Source organism: Hemicordylus capensis, chromosome 6 (genome assembly GCF_027244095.1).
Source record: "Hemicordylus capensis ecotype Gifberg chromosome 6, rHemCap1.1.pri, whole genome shotgun sequence".
Lineage (NCBI taxonomy): Eukaryota > Metazoa > Chordata > Lepidosauria > Squamata > Cordylidae > Hemicordylus > Hemicordylus capensis.
This window is the reverse complement of record NC_069662.1, coordinates 40,077,139-40,091,817: the sequence shown is the minus strand read 5'-3', so window position 1 is coordinate 40,091,817 and position 14,679 is coordinate 40,077,139. Positions and strand designations below refer to the sequence as shown.

The 14,679-nt window shown below is 44.3% G+C and overlaps 1 protein-coding gene and 1 long non-coding RNA gene across 2 annotated transcripts in view; one reads left to right on the top strand and one right to left on the bottom strand.

The window, feature by feature from the left end:
• IGF2BP1 (insulin like growth factor 2 mRNA binding protein 1) overlaps positions 1-13,052 on the top strand; it is a 122,381-nt gene extending 109,329 nt beyond the window's left edge. Inside the window, exon 16 of the transcript XR_008309844.1 lies at positions 12,386-13,052. The gene's annotated coding sequence lies outside the window, so the exon portion shown is untranslated. The remainder of the gene's footprint in view (positions 1-12,385) is intronic.
• LOC128329903 (uncharacterized) lies at positions 11,166-14,676 on the bottom strand. The gene is made up of 2 exons (XR_008309846.1): positions 14,607-14,676; positions 11,166-11,544 (listed from the first exon to the last, which is right to left on the bottom strand). It is a non-coding gene; the product is annotated as an uncharacterized LOC128329903 (long non-coding RNA).
• Between the last annotated feature and the right edge of the window lie 3 nt (positions 14,677-14,679).

The following is a 14,679-nucleotide window of genomic DNA, read 5'->3' as shown; positions in this document are numbered from 1 at the left end:
GAAAATCACCATGAGTTCAGATCCTTTGGCAGAAAGGTTATACTAAACAATTGTTTTCCTCCCTTTTGGTAATCTGTTAAACATTTTTTTAAATTTTTCCTTTGATCTTTCCTTTCTAATCCCTGTCCTTTGACCCCTTGTATTTTGCATGAGGCAGGTTAGTTGGCTTGGATCCGAAGTTGCGATTATGGATGGACACCAGCTCCATTTTCCTTCCAGCTTGGTTATTGCCACAAACTGCTTTACTCCACCGTTTCATTTTTAAAAATAAAAGGAGAAAAAAAAGTCAACTTGTAATTTGTGCTCTGGTTTGTCTATCAACTATGAGGCAACTTCTGGCTCTCTGGGCCCAATTCTAGCTTGCTGGTAGGTCTTAGGCAAGACCTGCTCCTCTTAATAAAAACTATTAAGAATCTGAACACCAGTTTCCCACACAGTAATTATCTTAGTGGCCTTCCTCCATCCTCTCTGAACACAGTGCATAGGTGGAGATGGGGGAGTGCAGGGAAATCCGGTACCAATGGACCCTTCCCATTCTAACCAGCTACCAGCTTCATTAGAGAATTGAGCTAGTCACAGAGCTAGTCAGGAAGTACCGTGGAAGGTGGGATGAGTCTATCAAGCCAAAGAGTTGGAAGGGGGCCTTGAAAGCCATCTAGTCCAAGCTCTTGCTCAGTGTAGAAAATGATAGCCATCTGTTGGGGAAATTCTGTCCAGAGATTCCAGACTATGTGAAGACCTGCTGGAAGGAAAAACTTCCCCACCCAAGATAACGGATTGCATGGTTGCACTGCTTTTGCCATAAATAAGTTTCTCCTCATGTTCAACTGAGAAGGACTTGCCTGAAATGTAAGCCCATTTGTCCTTGTCCTGCCCTCTGGAGCAGCACAGAACAGGTCTCCACACCCTCTTAACAGCCCTTCAGTCTTCTCCAAGTAAAGCCTTTTCTCGTGGACTTATTTTTCAGATTCCTGGCCATCTTGTTTACTCAAAGAGAATAATATTCATGGCAATTGCCCCAGTATACTTCTGTGTTCCATCACCACATCCAAGAACAAATGACTGAGAGTACACTTAGGATTACATTAGAAATGAAATGTCACATTATAAGGGACTGAGGAAAGCAGATGAAGTGGAAATGCAGGGCTGGGCAGCTACTAGGAACATGGTAAGCCAGACTGCTGCCCCTGGCTTGGCTATAATAGATTCCAGGTTGGCTTCTTGGTCTTTGTCCTGCAGAACAATGTCCTTTGTCCTTCCTTCAACAGGGCACAGGGAGCCAACCTGGCATCTATTCTAGGCAAGCCAGGGACACTGAGAGCCAAGTATAAAGGCTAAGGAGAAGGAAACCATCCATGTCTCCTATTTTCAACAAGCACAAGTAGTTTCTGCTGCAACAGACAGGTGGAATACAGAGGTTCCTTGTTTGAAAAGTTGATCTTGATCATCATGAGTGTCTTACAGTTGCAGAACTTTCATTGCCTAGGGATCTACCCAAGGTGGATCATCATACAAAAAGCTTTATTTATTTATCTGACACATTTTTATACTGCCCCATATACAAAGAGCAATTAAAACAAAATCAATTAAAGCAGTTTAAAATAATCACTAAAACTTTAAAATGTATGAACTAAAAGCTGGATCAAACAAGTATGTTTATTATTTATTTGTTTTACATTTTATATCCCGCTCTTACTCCACGGAGCCCAGAGCAGTGTACTACGTACTTAAGTTTCTCGTCACAACAACCCTGTGAAGTAGGTTAGGCTGAGAGAGAAGTGACTAGCCCAGAGTCACCCAGCAAGTTTCACTAAATAAATATCACTAAAACTTTAAAACGTATGAACTAAAAGCCGGATCAAACAAGTATGTCTTTAGTTGATTCTTAATCTTGATTTACCAGAGTGGAGAGACTAATTTTGTTTGGGAGCACATTCCAAAGTCCTGAGGCAACCCCTAGAGAAGTTCTGGTTTTTGGTCAACACTAAATGAGCTGGTGGCAACCTTAACCAGACCTCCCTCAATGATCTTAATTGGTGGCAGAGCTCATGAAGAAGAAGGTGCTCCCCCCACAAAAAAATCCCCCCCAGTATTGCACAATAACTCTGCACTAGATCAATGGGAAGGTCCAGCCACTGTAATGGAGCACTCTCCAAATGCTGTTTTGTGATCTTCCTGTGGTTGGGGTGTGGTTGGGGTTCCTGTGGTTGGAGAAGCTTCCTTCTGGAATGGAAACACTTCCCATTCTTACTGTCACCTGGAGTTTTTAAAAATAATTTTATGTTGGTGTGTTTGTGCAAGAACACCAGGACACTAGAGGAACTGCAAAATCTACCACATCATTACCTAACTGAAAAGGATATTATTTTATATATCTCATGGGACAACAGGGCACCATGCAGACACCCTCCCCAGACATCACAAAATTGTTTGTGGAAGGAAACATTGCTGGGCTGCTCTGAGGTACTAGTGTTCTTGCACAAGAACAGCATGGAGGTGTATTTTCAAAAAATAATCAAGTGGAAGGGAACATGAGCTTCCCAAGACGGAGAGGAGAGCTGGTCTTGTGGTAGCAAGCATGACTTCTCCCCTTAGCTAAGCAGGGTCCACCCTGGTTGCATATGAAAGGGAGACTAGAAGTGTGAGCACTGTAAGATATTCTCCTCAGGGGATGGAGCCGCTCTGGGAAGAGCATCTGGGCTCCAAGTTCCTTCCCTGGCTTCTCCAAGATAGGGCTGAGAGAGATTCCCTCCTGCAACCTTGGATGAGCCACTGCCAGTCTGAAGACAATACTGAGCTAGATAGACCAATGGTCTGACTCAGTATATGGCAGCTTCCTATGTTCCAAGACCTCCCCCTGCAACTGCTTTTTCTATGAATCGAGCATGCAGTCTCCATTATTTCCCACATCCTTCCATCACAGAGCTTGAAGCCTGCAATGGATTTTGCAGTAGCTGGACGACGTGCACTGCTGTTAGGGCACTAGAACACTGGGATTTTTTATTTATGTTTAAAACAGTATTAGATGGAGCTCTGAGCTAGAAGTAGACTATGGTGCAGGAAACAAATCTGCCCAGAATTGAGAGGGGTGGTAGGCAGAAGTGAAACTCTCCAAAGTCACTCCCAGACAAGCCACATACGGCTTCACAAAAATACTGGCATTTCACACGCAACCATTTAACACTTCCCCCAAAGTGCAGCTTTTAGAAGATGTGTCTATTAGGCCTTAAGGTCTAATTGTCATGAAAAAAACTGAGTAATGCTGCTGGCTGTATGAACAGCACCTTGCTGTTTCTATATTGAAGCTACTTTAAATACCCTCCTGGTCTGAACTGCCTCCCCACCAGCCTAATTGTAGAGAAGCAGGAGTCAATCACCACTTGGAGGCATTATTAATCATAATCTTAAAATGTACTCCAGAGTTTGTTTGTTTTAAATTCTGAATGACAAGGTCAAACTTTTCCCCCCTGGAAGTTATTCAGTTCAATGGGGCTTTAGCCAACCTGCCTTGTCAGGCAGGGCTACCACATTTCTAGGTGGGGTTTTTCAGACATGAATGGAAAATCACCAGTTTCCCCATATCCAGCCGAAGCCTCTATATCCACATTGCTATAAGCCCAAATGTCTGTGTCTATTCTTGTTCTGACATGTCAGATATCGATAGTTTATCCACCTGTCCTTTTAACACAAGGTCTGTGTTCAAGGAAGATGTTCATTAAAAATACAGGGACATCTTCTGAACTTCAAACAAACAGGTGGGAGGGGAAAAGAAAGGTTGCATGCATCTTCTTGGGATTGTGCCCATATTAAGATGGCCATCTGACAAACTATTCTTGGATGGTTCCCCCTCCAATATTCTTCACAAAATCAAGCCATAAAGTTCTAGGACTGCTTTCAAGGGAGATTGCTGACAATTCCTGGAGGACTGGTACCCCTAGCCCCCTTGTATTTTCTCTCTTTACCAACTTCAAGCAATCCCCCCAAATATGAGGAGGATTACAGTTCTGGCAGATTATTAAGAGGGATAAGGGCAAACGAAGGCAAGCTGTTTTTCAAGATCATTGGAAGTTACCCATCATCCCCTTTAAGCACCCAACAATACTTGCAGCCATAGTACCTGAGGAAACTTGCCTTAAAGACCACGGAAGCATGAAAAGGGCACTAATGCTTTAGGCTAGTATCACCCTTGGGAGAGCCTGAAAAAAACCCCTACCTTTTAGTCACGGGTTTGGCAGGAACTTAAGAGGTAGCCAAGTAAAGGGGTAAGAAATGAATGGTGAAATTTTTCCCTGATGCCTTCTAAGCATGCCCTACTCAAAATTGTAACAAACAGCCATTTTTCCAGGGTCACTTAATCACAAGATGGGCAATACTGGCCTTGAAAAATCCATCCAGAACCAGGGGGATTCTTGGAGGAGCAGAGCCAGGTAGGTGGAGTTTAGAGCACCATCATTTGGGGAGGACAGCAGACAGCACTGCTTTTGTTTGTTAATACATTTTGTTCTACTCCAAAACAAACTCACCCTGTTTAAAAGTGAATCTGTGTGCCACAAATATAAAAAGCCCACTTCTAAGAAACAAAACACCAAACAAAAACCATCAGGTGGTGTGCCGCAATCACCCTATAGTTAAATAGTAGGATTCAGAATGTGAAAAACCAGATCCATCCAGGGTTATTGCTTCGTCCCCTGCTAACTGAGCAGAGAAGCACCTTTTCAAAGAGGTGGTTCTCTTTATTTAGCGGGTTTGGGGGGAGCAACTGGCCCTATCCATCCCCAGCACAGCATCCCTCCAGTGGCTGTTGGTGTCTATCTTAGGTTTCTTTTTTAGACTGTGAGTCCCTTTGGGGACAGGGATCCATTTTCTATCTATCTATGTAAACCGCTTTGGGAACTTCTGACTCAGTCCTATATCAAGCAAATGCTGTTCCTGAGACGGTACTGTCAGCAACGTTGCCTACCGCAGACCGTGTTCCTCGTGCTTATAATTGTTCAGCCTTTCTTGTTTCAGCCTGTCCTTGTTCTGTTCCTTCCTTGCTCTTTTATTTCAGTTATTGCTCAGATATCATGGGGGGGGGGGTACCTAGTTTAGTTTCAAGGGGACTTCATTTTGGTTCTGCTACTTTATTTTTGAGAGTCATCCTTCGCTTTCTTCCGTGCAGCTAAGCTACTACTTTCTTATCTACAGAATGTCTATCTTGACTCACAGAAGTGGAGCTGGAGGGACCATAAATCCTGTCGGGTCAGTCGTGCCAACATATTTACAACACATCATCACATACCACACCATTTGGGCATCCCTATGTGCCCCTACAGCTGTAGCAAATTTGGTTCAAATTGGTTAAGTGATTCACAAGTTAGCCTACTTGTGCCTCAAAAGTTTACACGTCCGCCATCTTGGATCAGGGTGGATGACATCATCACAAACTACGCTGTTGAGGTGTCCCTATGTGTCCCTACAACTGTACCCTATTTGGTTCATATTGGTCTAGGTGTTGCAAAGTTGATGGGGGGTAGACACATGGACACACACAGAATGCCAGGTGATCTCATAAGCCTACTGGAAAGTAGGCTAAAAATCCACTCCTTAAGCCACTTTTCGCCTTCTTTAGGCCTTGCTCACAGTCATAAGGTGCATTTCTTTCTTTTCTTTTTATCCTTCAAGTGCACTATGGATGACAGTGACCTTGAAAAAATCAACATTGAACCAGTAATAATCTTAGGAGAAAGGAAGTCCGGTGCACTCCTATTGTAATGAAAGATCCTGGAGGAAAATCTCCAGGAAGCACTTCAGTCAGAATTGGCAACTTGGCCTTGGTAGCTAGCACATGCTAACTTCCACTGCCCCCTGCAGCTGGGTTCCCACTGCACATGAGGGCTGCCCTTTGCCGCTTCCGCTGCCGTATTCTGCAGCTGGGTTGCTGGCATAAGGGCCACCACCCTCCACCCTCCCCACTGCGCTTGACAGCTAGGTTGCCCCTGGGTCTAAGCCCCTCCTCCTTCACCAAATCTCCCCCTGGCATCTGGTTTGCTAGAGAAAGGGAAGGGACAGAGACAGAGAGGAAATGGGGGGAAGGTGCTTGGGTTGTCCCTCATCCTTTCCGTTACAACCACACAGGGGAGCGGGGCGGGTGGATCAGTGACAGAGGAGGCAATAAAGGGGAACACCTGAAAAGCTCCAGCTACGAGTGTGCCCCTCCTTACTGTCTCCTTCTTTTTAACAAGGTTGGGGTAGAGGCAGCCAATAGGTCCAAGGTCCCCCCAGCCAATCAATAGGGGCCTGAGCCCCCTTAGCCAGGTGCTAACAACGCTGATGTCCATTAACCCTAAAGTTTCATCATGAATTTGACTGAGTAGAAGAAAGACGTGTACTTTTCTTTGAGAGAGAAAAAGGCCTTTTCCGGACTGTAAGATTGTCCTGAACGGTAAGATTATGGAGTATAATTTATTTCTCACCAGTATGAAGATGATAATGGAATCTGTAATTGATCTCATTCCGTATCATACTAGGATTATCAATTATATATTTGTAAGAATTTGTTTGTGCAAAATACAGTCATACTTCCCAATGACTTACCGATACCAAATTGTGCATGAACAATCTTGCCACTGAAACTTTTTACACTGGACAGCCACCTAATGGCACAGTGGGGAAATGGCTTGACTACCAAGCCAGAGGCTGCTGGTTCGAATCCCTGCTGGTATACCTATATCAGGCAGCAGCGATATAGGAAGATACTGAAAGGCATCATCTCATACTGCATGGGAGGAGGCAATGGTAAACCTCTCCTGTTTCTGCCAAAGACAACCACAGGGCTCTCTGATCGCCAGGAGTTGACATCGACTTGATAGCACACTTTACTTTACTTTTACACTGGAATATGCTCAGTGAAATTTCAAATGATTTTTTCTTACTTACTTACTTATTTATATCCTACTCTTCCTCCAAGGAGCCCAAAGCAGTGAATAGGCTTATGTTTAGCTTCACAACAACCTTGTGAGGTAGGCTAGGCTGAGAGATATATGACCCAGTGAGTTTAATGGCTGAATGGGGATTTGAATTCAGGTCTCCCTGGTCTTCTTTATAGAAGAAATCTTGAATATCATACTTCTGGATGCAGATACCAAATTTTTAATGAACAATCCTGCCACTGTAATTAGCTGAAATTAGCAGCACCTTTTACACTGGAATATGGTTGCTGAGCAGTTTAATTTTCCTTTAATATAAAATTCTGAATATAATATGCAGATTTTAACTGTTATTGTTCTCAACAGATTTTTAACACTCAGTAATCAGATAGGTAAAACACCTAATGGTGCAGCGGGAAAATGACTTGACTAGCAAGTCAGAGGTTGCCAGTTTGAATCCCTGCTGGTATGTTTCCCAGACACCTATATTGGGCAGCAGTGATATAGGAAGATGCTGAAAGGCATCATCTCATACTGCGTGGGAGTTGGCAATGGTAAACCCCTCCTGTATTCTACCAAAGACAACCACAGGGCTCAGGAGTCAACACTGACTTGACGGCACACTTTACCTTTTACCTTTAATTAGATCTGTAATTCAAAAATGGCATCATGCCCAAGAGAAGCAGATTTTTATTAGATTAAAAGTTACCATATATGACAACTATTAAATTAAATGAATAATGTCATTGTTCTTTTATTTCCCTTTTGCAAGCACATCTCCAAAAAATTCGGTTACATATATTTAATTTCTTGGACTTCCCTATCAGTGTAACCTACGCAAAATGACTTTGCCTGGTCAGTGATGGGCCTCACCTACTAGTCAGACATAAACCAGTAAGGTTCAATCTAAATATTATAATCAGGAATCTACAAATTTAGGCATATATCAGTAGCCAGTGATCATTTATGTTCACCACCAGGCCCCTCTCCTCCACCAAATCCTTATCTGGCACACAAACAGAGAAGTGGGTCTTCTGTCATTTACCCTAGGAGATGGAGAGGGTGAGAAACAGTGGGAGCCCCCGCCTACTCCTCAGAAAGGATTCCTGCTTTTCCTTATCTTCTCAAAAATGGCAGGGGAAAATAGACCTCTGGCAAAGAGATCTGTTTTGTCATGGATGTCCTGCTTGCCAGAGGGCAAGCACTCACCACTGGTGGTCTGGCACGTGGATTCAGAGGCGCTCTTACCCCTGGACCTCGGGGCTAAAGTCCAGGGCCTACACAGCCCCTGGGGGGCCTCAAGTCCTCTTTAGTCTGTCCTGGGTGGTGTGGTTTCCTGGTGGAGTATGATGATGCTTAATTTGCAGGGGAGGGGGCCCCTCCAAAGGCCTTTAGGTCCAGGCTCCAAAATTACCTAGGTGCACCTCTGAATTGATTTGGGAATGCCTGTTTATAATTGGTTTCTGCTGTTAATGATCCAGGTCCTCCTTTTATAGAGCTCTTCTGCATTTTATTTATTTATTCTTGCACATTTCTTCCCAGCTCAGTTAATTAAATTTAGTGGGCACAATGTTCAAATATTCTGTTCAAATATTGAAATGGCGCTACTACAGTGCAACCATATTTTCAAATCCTTTAAATTACCATTCTTCCATCTTCTGGTTAAATCTGTTCCCAGGTACCTTGTGTTCCTCTTTTCCCAAGGAACTGACAAATATTAAAACTTAAGGAGAAATATTTCTAACTTTGTTTAATATATAATTTTACTATAATATGTCCAGATTGCACTCAGCTGTCACAGAGATTAACAAATTGTTCTAGTAAGAACTAATCTGCCAACTTTCCTTTCACCATCTCTACAACTTTACTAAATTTAGTCCATATCGGTTAGGCAGTTCAGAAGTTAGCCCACCTGTGCCTCAAACATTAATGTGTCCACCATATTTTATTGGGGTAGATGACATCATCACAAACTATGTGTTTGAGGTATCCCTATGTGTCTCTACAACTGTAGCAAATTTGGTCCAAATCAGTTCCCACTTGCACCTTAAACGTTCACGTGTCCATCATCAGATTATGTTTTAATCTTCTGTTGTGAGCTGCCCAGAGAGCATTTTGTTATGGGGCAGCTAACAAATAACGTTTGTTTGTTTGTTTATCATCAGCATCTTGGATCAGAGTGGATGTCATCATTACAAACTATGCCCTTGAGCCATCCCTATGTGTCTCTCCACCTGTAGCAAATTCGGTTCAAATTGGTTAGGTGGTCCACAAGTTATCCCACTTGCATCTCAAATATTCACGCGTCCATCATCTTGGATCGGGATGGATGACATCATTCCAAACGACACCATTGACCCATTCCTATGTGTCACTCACTGCAACTACTCAAATTTCTGGTATAATTTTAGTTCATACTCTACTACCTACCTTGATTTAGGTAAAATATGCAGTCTCTAACTTAATGTGTCTTCTAGAGTGTAGGGAAGAGAAGAGTTTAGCCATCCACAAGGTACCCCTTATATTCCCTGTGTGGTTAAAGTGCAGATTCCTTTGGCTAATTTTCTCCACCATTTTTCATCAGAGGCAGTACTGGAATGATGTCTAGAAGGGATGTGCATGATCCGGCATTCAGCTGGTTTGGCGGCAGCGGGGGGGGGGTTACCCTTAAGGAGCACGGAGGATGCCCTTAACACCCGCCCTCCACCGTGTTTCCCCCACTGGTGCCGTCACCAAAATCGCTGGTGTGGGGCAGCAGCATACCTCCTTGCTGCCCCAGTCCGTGTCAAGCTGGAAGTGCCCAACACATGTGTACATGTGTCAGGCACTTCGAGTTTGACACTGACCGGGACAGCAAGGAGATTAAGCTGCCACCCCGTGCCAGCGATTTTGGTGAATATGCTGGTGGGGAACACGTGGTGTGTGTGTGTGTGTGTGTATAAGAGCACCCTCTCTGCTCCTTAAAGGTAATCCCCCTGCCACCAAATTGGTCGAACGCCAGACCACCGGACCGGATCTTCGAACCAGCGGAAAAGGACCGCTGAAGTGGTTTGTGCACATCCCTAATGTCCAGGGGCGTAACTATAATAGGGCAAGGGGAGACAGTTGTCTGGGGGCCCACTGCCTTGGGGGGGGCCTCCCAGAGGCAAGTCACATGACAGACTCCCCCAGCCACACACCCACCTGGGCTTCCTTCAGTTGGATTCATCCTCTGAAATTGATGTGAGTGTTAAGACCCGGAGCTACCAGAACAGCATGTCTTTCTCTAGGACCATTCAATGACTTGCATTGTCTACAATTGAATTTTACTATGCTTTTTGTTACCACTATTCAGCCTCATTTAAGATTTCTTTACTTCATGAACTGAGCTTCGGGGGGGGGGGCATTGTAAAATCTTGTCTCTGGGCCCACTCCAACCTTGCTACGCCCCTGCTAATGTCTAGACCACTGCCCTCTCTTTAGCCTTTATGGGAAGTTCCAGTTGAACCAGTAGAGGGCAGTGGCTCACAAGTGGAGCAGCAACTGTGAAAGAAAATCATAATTTTGAGTTGTAGCTGAAGCATGTTTTGCATATTAACCTGTACCCAATGGTTAAAGTGTAAAAAGGGTGGAGCGGGATGCTGGGGGTTCAAGATGTGTCTACAAGATTCATCAAGGAGTACTGTGATGCAGTGATTAAGCACAACTGCCTTGCATGCAGTGGCTGTAGGTTTGATTCCTTGCCAATCAGCCATTGTATCTGACTGCTTTATGGAATTCACTACCACAAAATGTGGGGACACTCCTTTAAAAAGGTTAGTCATATCCATGCTTAAGGGCAGAGGTTCTCAACCTTGCATCCGCAGATGTTGTTGGACTACAACTCCCTTCATCCCCAGACACAATGGCCAAAGGCTGAGGACCTCTGCTTCATGGCATGGTAGTCTGTGGAAGGGGCAAAGGGGCAGGTAGGAAGTGTACTGCTCTACCTGTGTTCCACGTAACATGTGAATAGCTGTACCTGAGTACAGATCTGAACTCATGTGCATGACAGTTCCTCTGAGTTAAACTTCCCGGTGAATAAGATGGTGGGGGAGGGGGCGGGCTGGGAAAGGTGAGGTTTGCATGCTTTGCCTGGATGAGGGCATGGTAACATAAGGAGAAGAGCGGCGTGACTGAGATCCAGCTGGAAGCCACATTACCTGGCTTGGAAGCTTTGGTCATAAAAAAGATGTGGTGGGGGAGAACAAGAACAAAGGGGATTTGGGGGGAAATGAGTGTTGCCCTACATGTTTTATTCATTCATTCATTCATTCATTTGATTTGTATACCGCCCTTCCGAAAAGGCTCAGGGTGGTTTACAATGAAAACAGAAACCATTAAAACCAATAACAATTAAAACAGAAATATAAATATAAACACCAATTAACAATTAAAACATCTTAAAAAACAATTAAACAATCAGAACAATAAAAACCCTGAAAACCAGGTTAGAACATTAAAGCAATTTAAACTAATTAAAACCCTGTAAGGCCAGACCAAACAGATAGGTTTTAAGGGCTCTCCTGAAGGTCAATAAAGAATTAAGATTGCAGATTTCTGCTGGGAGTGCATTCCACAGCTCAGGAGCAGCTACAGAGAAGGCGCACCTCTGAGTCTGAAAGAGAAATAACAGTATGTTTCACAACAATGTTTCCATTCTATTTTAACTGAAGTAAGTCCTATTGGCTTTGATGGAACGAACTTTCAAGTAAGTATGATTAGAATTGCAAACTTATTTTCATTTTCAGTTTATTATTCAGTGAGACCAGCAGTGAATAGGGGAGGTGAAGGGTTAGCTGTTTGTCTGGGGGCCAGTTGTCCCAACATAGGTGCCACCTATTCTTGGGCCCAATCCAAGGGTCACAATGAACCAGCATATCCTCCTTTGCAACCTTCACTGAAATACATGGGGACTATACAAGAACAGTATGCAAGAGTTTCATTCATAGCAATGGGGCTAGCACAAGAGAGCATTCTTGTAGAGGGAGGCTCAGGATTCATGAAGACTGGCTGTGGTATCTCAGTACCATATCACAGCAGGAAATGACTTACCTAGCAAGCATGAGGTTGCTGGTTCGGATCCCCACTAGTACCTTTATCAGGTAGCAGCGATATAGGAAGATGCTGAAAGGCATCATCTCATACTGTGCGGGAGGAGGCAATGGTAAACCCCTCCTGTATTCTACCAAAGAAAACCACAAGGCTCTGTGGGCATCAGGAGTTGACACCAAATCGACGGCACACTTTACTTTACCATATTTATTAATCCTCTTCCAAGCCGTAGCCACACTTTTTATTCCCTATAAAACTTGACATGTAGTCTGACTGTAAGCATGTTGTTGTTTTATAGGTGTTCTGCTCATAAATACAAAGTAATCTTATGTTTGTTTAATGAAGACTTTATTCCAGGAACACCTCCATTTTCTCCTTCTCCTCTCTTTTTTTCCTGATTCCAGCCCACCTCCCCCCTCTCTATAGGATCCTCACACTGGGACAAAGTTCTAATCAACAAAACATAAAGGACTACTAGACAGAAGAATAGAATTATTATCAGAAGTCAAGAAATATGCCGCAGACTAGCACTTGGTAGGGTTGCAATGAAGGCCTTTGAAAGGATATTTAGAAGCTGTGATGTGTCTATACCTACAAAGATTAGAATCGTTCGGACAATGGTTTTCCCCGTGACATTCTATGCATGCGAAAGCTGGACTTTGAAGAAGCAAGATAGAAAAAGTATTTATGCTTTTGAACTTTGGTGCTGCAGAAGACTTTTGAGGATACCATAGACAGCCAGGAAAACAAACCAATAAATCATAAAACAAATCAATCCAGATTTTTCACTCGAGGCACAAATGACCAGGCTCAAACAATCATACTTCGGACACATTATGCGAAGACCCAGCTCCCTTGAGAAGTCCATAATGCTGGGAATGGTTGAAGGAAAGAGAAGAAGAGGATGACCAGTAGCAAGGTGGATGGACTCAGTTACGACAACAATGAATGCACCACTGAGGGACCTTAAAGGCCAAGTTGAAGACAGATCCTGGAGAGAATCGATCTATGTGGTCACTTCGAGTTCACACTGACTTGGCGGCACTTAATCAATCCGATAGAATACAACACATGTTTACTCAGAAGCAAGTCCTACTTAGTTCAATGCAACTTACTCATAAGTAAGAGCCTACATGTTACACAAAAGGAGGGTAACATCATGACTGAGGTGGTAAAGCTGGTATGAAAGTCATGACCTGACCAGAGTTCCCTGTAACAGGGATTCCCAGGTGCTCTTGAGTAAAGGTAAAGTGTGCCATTGAGTCAGTTTTGATTCCTGGCGCCCACAGAGCCCTGTGGTTTTCTTTGGTAGAATACAGGAGAGGTTTACCATTGCCTTGTCCCGCTCAGTCTGAGATGATGCTTTTCAGCATCTCCCTATATTGCTGCTGCTGCATATAGTACCAGCAGGGATCTGAACCAGCAACTTTCTGCTTGTTAGTCAAGCATTTCCCCACTGTGCTACGTTACAACACTCATAATCCCCAGTTGCAATGGCCTTTGGCTGGGAATTATGGGAGTTGTAGTCAACAACATCTGGGAATCCATGTTACAGCAGGGAAAAGTGGGCCTGACCTGGTAGTATTCTGGAGTATTCCATTTCAGACCACAGGTGGGGAGTTATATTTCCAAATCTCCCCCCCTGCAAAAGAAACCCCATCCTGCATGTAGCAAGCTAGCAGATCAGGCAAACAACTGAACTAAACCTTCCCCTCCCTCCATGTGCTCATATTCTAGCACAATGAGCTTTTTTGCTTAGGGATGCATTCTAAAATATGGCCCCACCACACACCTTCCAACTTGAAGGACTACATTTCAAAATGTCACCCCTTAAGTTGACAGCCTCATTCTGCCTATTGGCTCCCTCAGAACTGCAGCTCTAGGGTGCGGCTCCCATTCATTTCCAGTGAGGCTTGTCACGGGATAGTGGATAGTGCCTGCCTCAAAGTCTTGGGGGGGGGGATCGCAAAAGTCGGGCGGGGGTAGATTATATGGTCTTTTAATAACAATTTGCAGCCTGGGGCAAATTTTGTGGGTGTCAATTACAGCTCATTACACCCTGTAGTTAGGGGACCATGGCATCATTCCAGTCTACAGGTTTGTGTGTGTGTCACTTTAAAAAAAATGCTTCCCTATGGAAAAATGACCCTGCAAGTAGAAGCTAGCACAGCAGGGAGGGGGGGTAAGGACAGAAGATTCTACAATAATATAGGGAGCATTTATGTGGGGGACGCATTCAAAAACGTCCACCTGCAGCCTGCAGAGGAACGAACCATCCGTGCTCTTAGTCAGCTGTTCCGCCACCTCATTCTGAGGTACGGCTCGACCAAGGCCAATGATTAGCAGGAGGAGGGGCGTCACGGGCTATTCCCTTACCAGGCACCAAAACGTCTTGGACGCCGGTGGGTCCTGCTTGGCGTGCCTGGCATTTTCTGGCGTGCCATTGCCTGGCGTGCCTGGCATTTTTCTGAGACTCATTTGGCTAGCTAGCTAGGGGATCATGGGCGTGTTTTCCTCTTCCGCGTCTACAGACTGTATTTTAAAGCTGGAGGACGCCAGAGGCTACAGCACGACATAATATGGTCCGCTCGCCCCAGTTTGTGCAAACCTTGTGCAAGATGATACCTGGGTCCGTATTTATAGTCTATACGTTGCATGAGGCGGAGCGCATAGCGGGTGGATCCTTCCAGTCATGTAC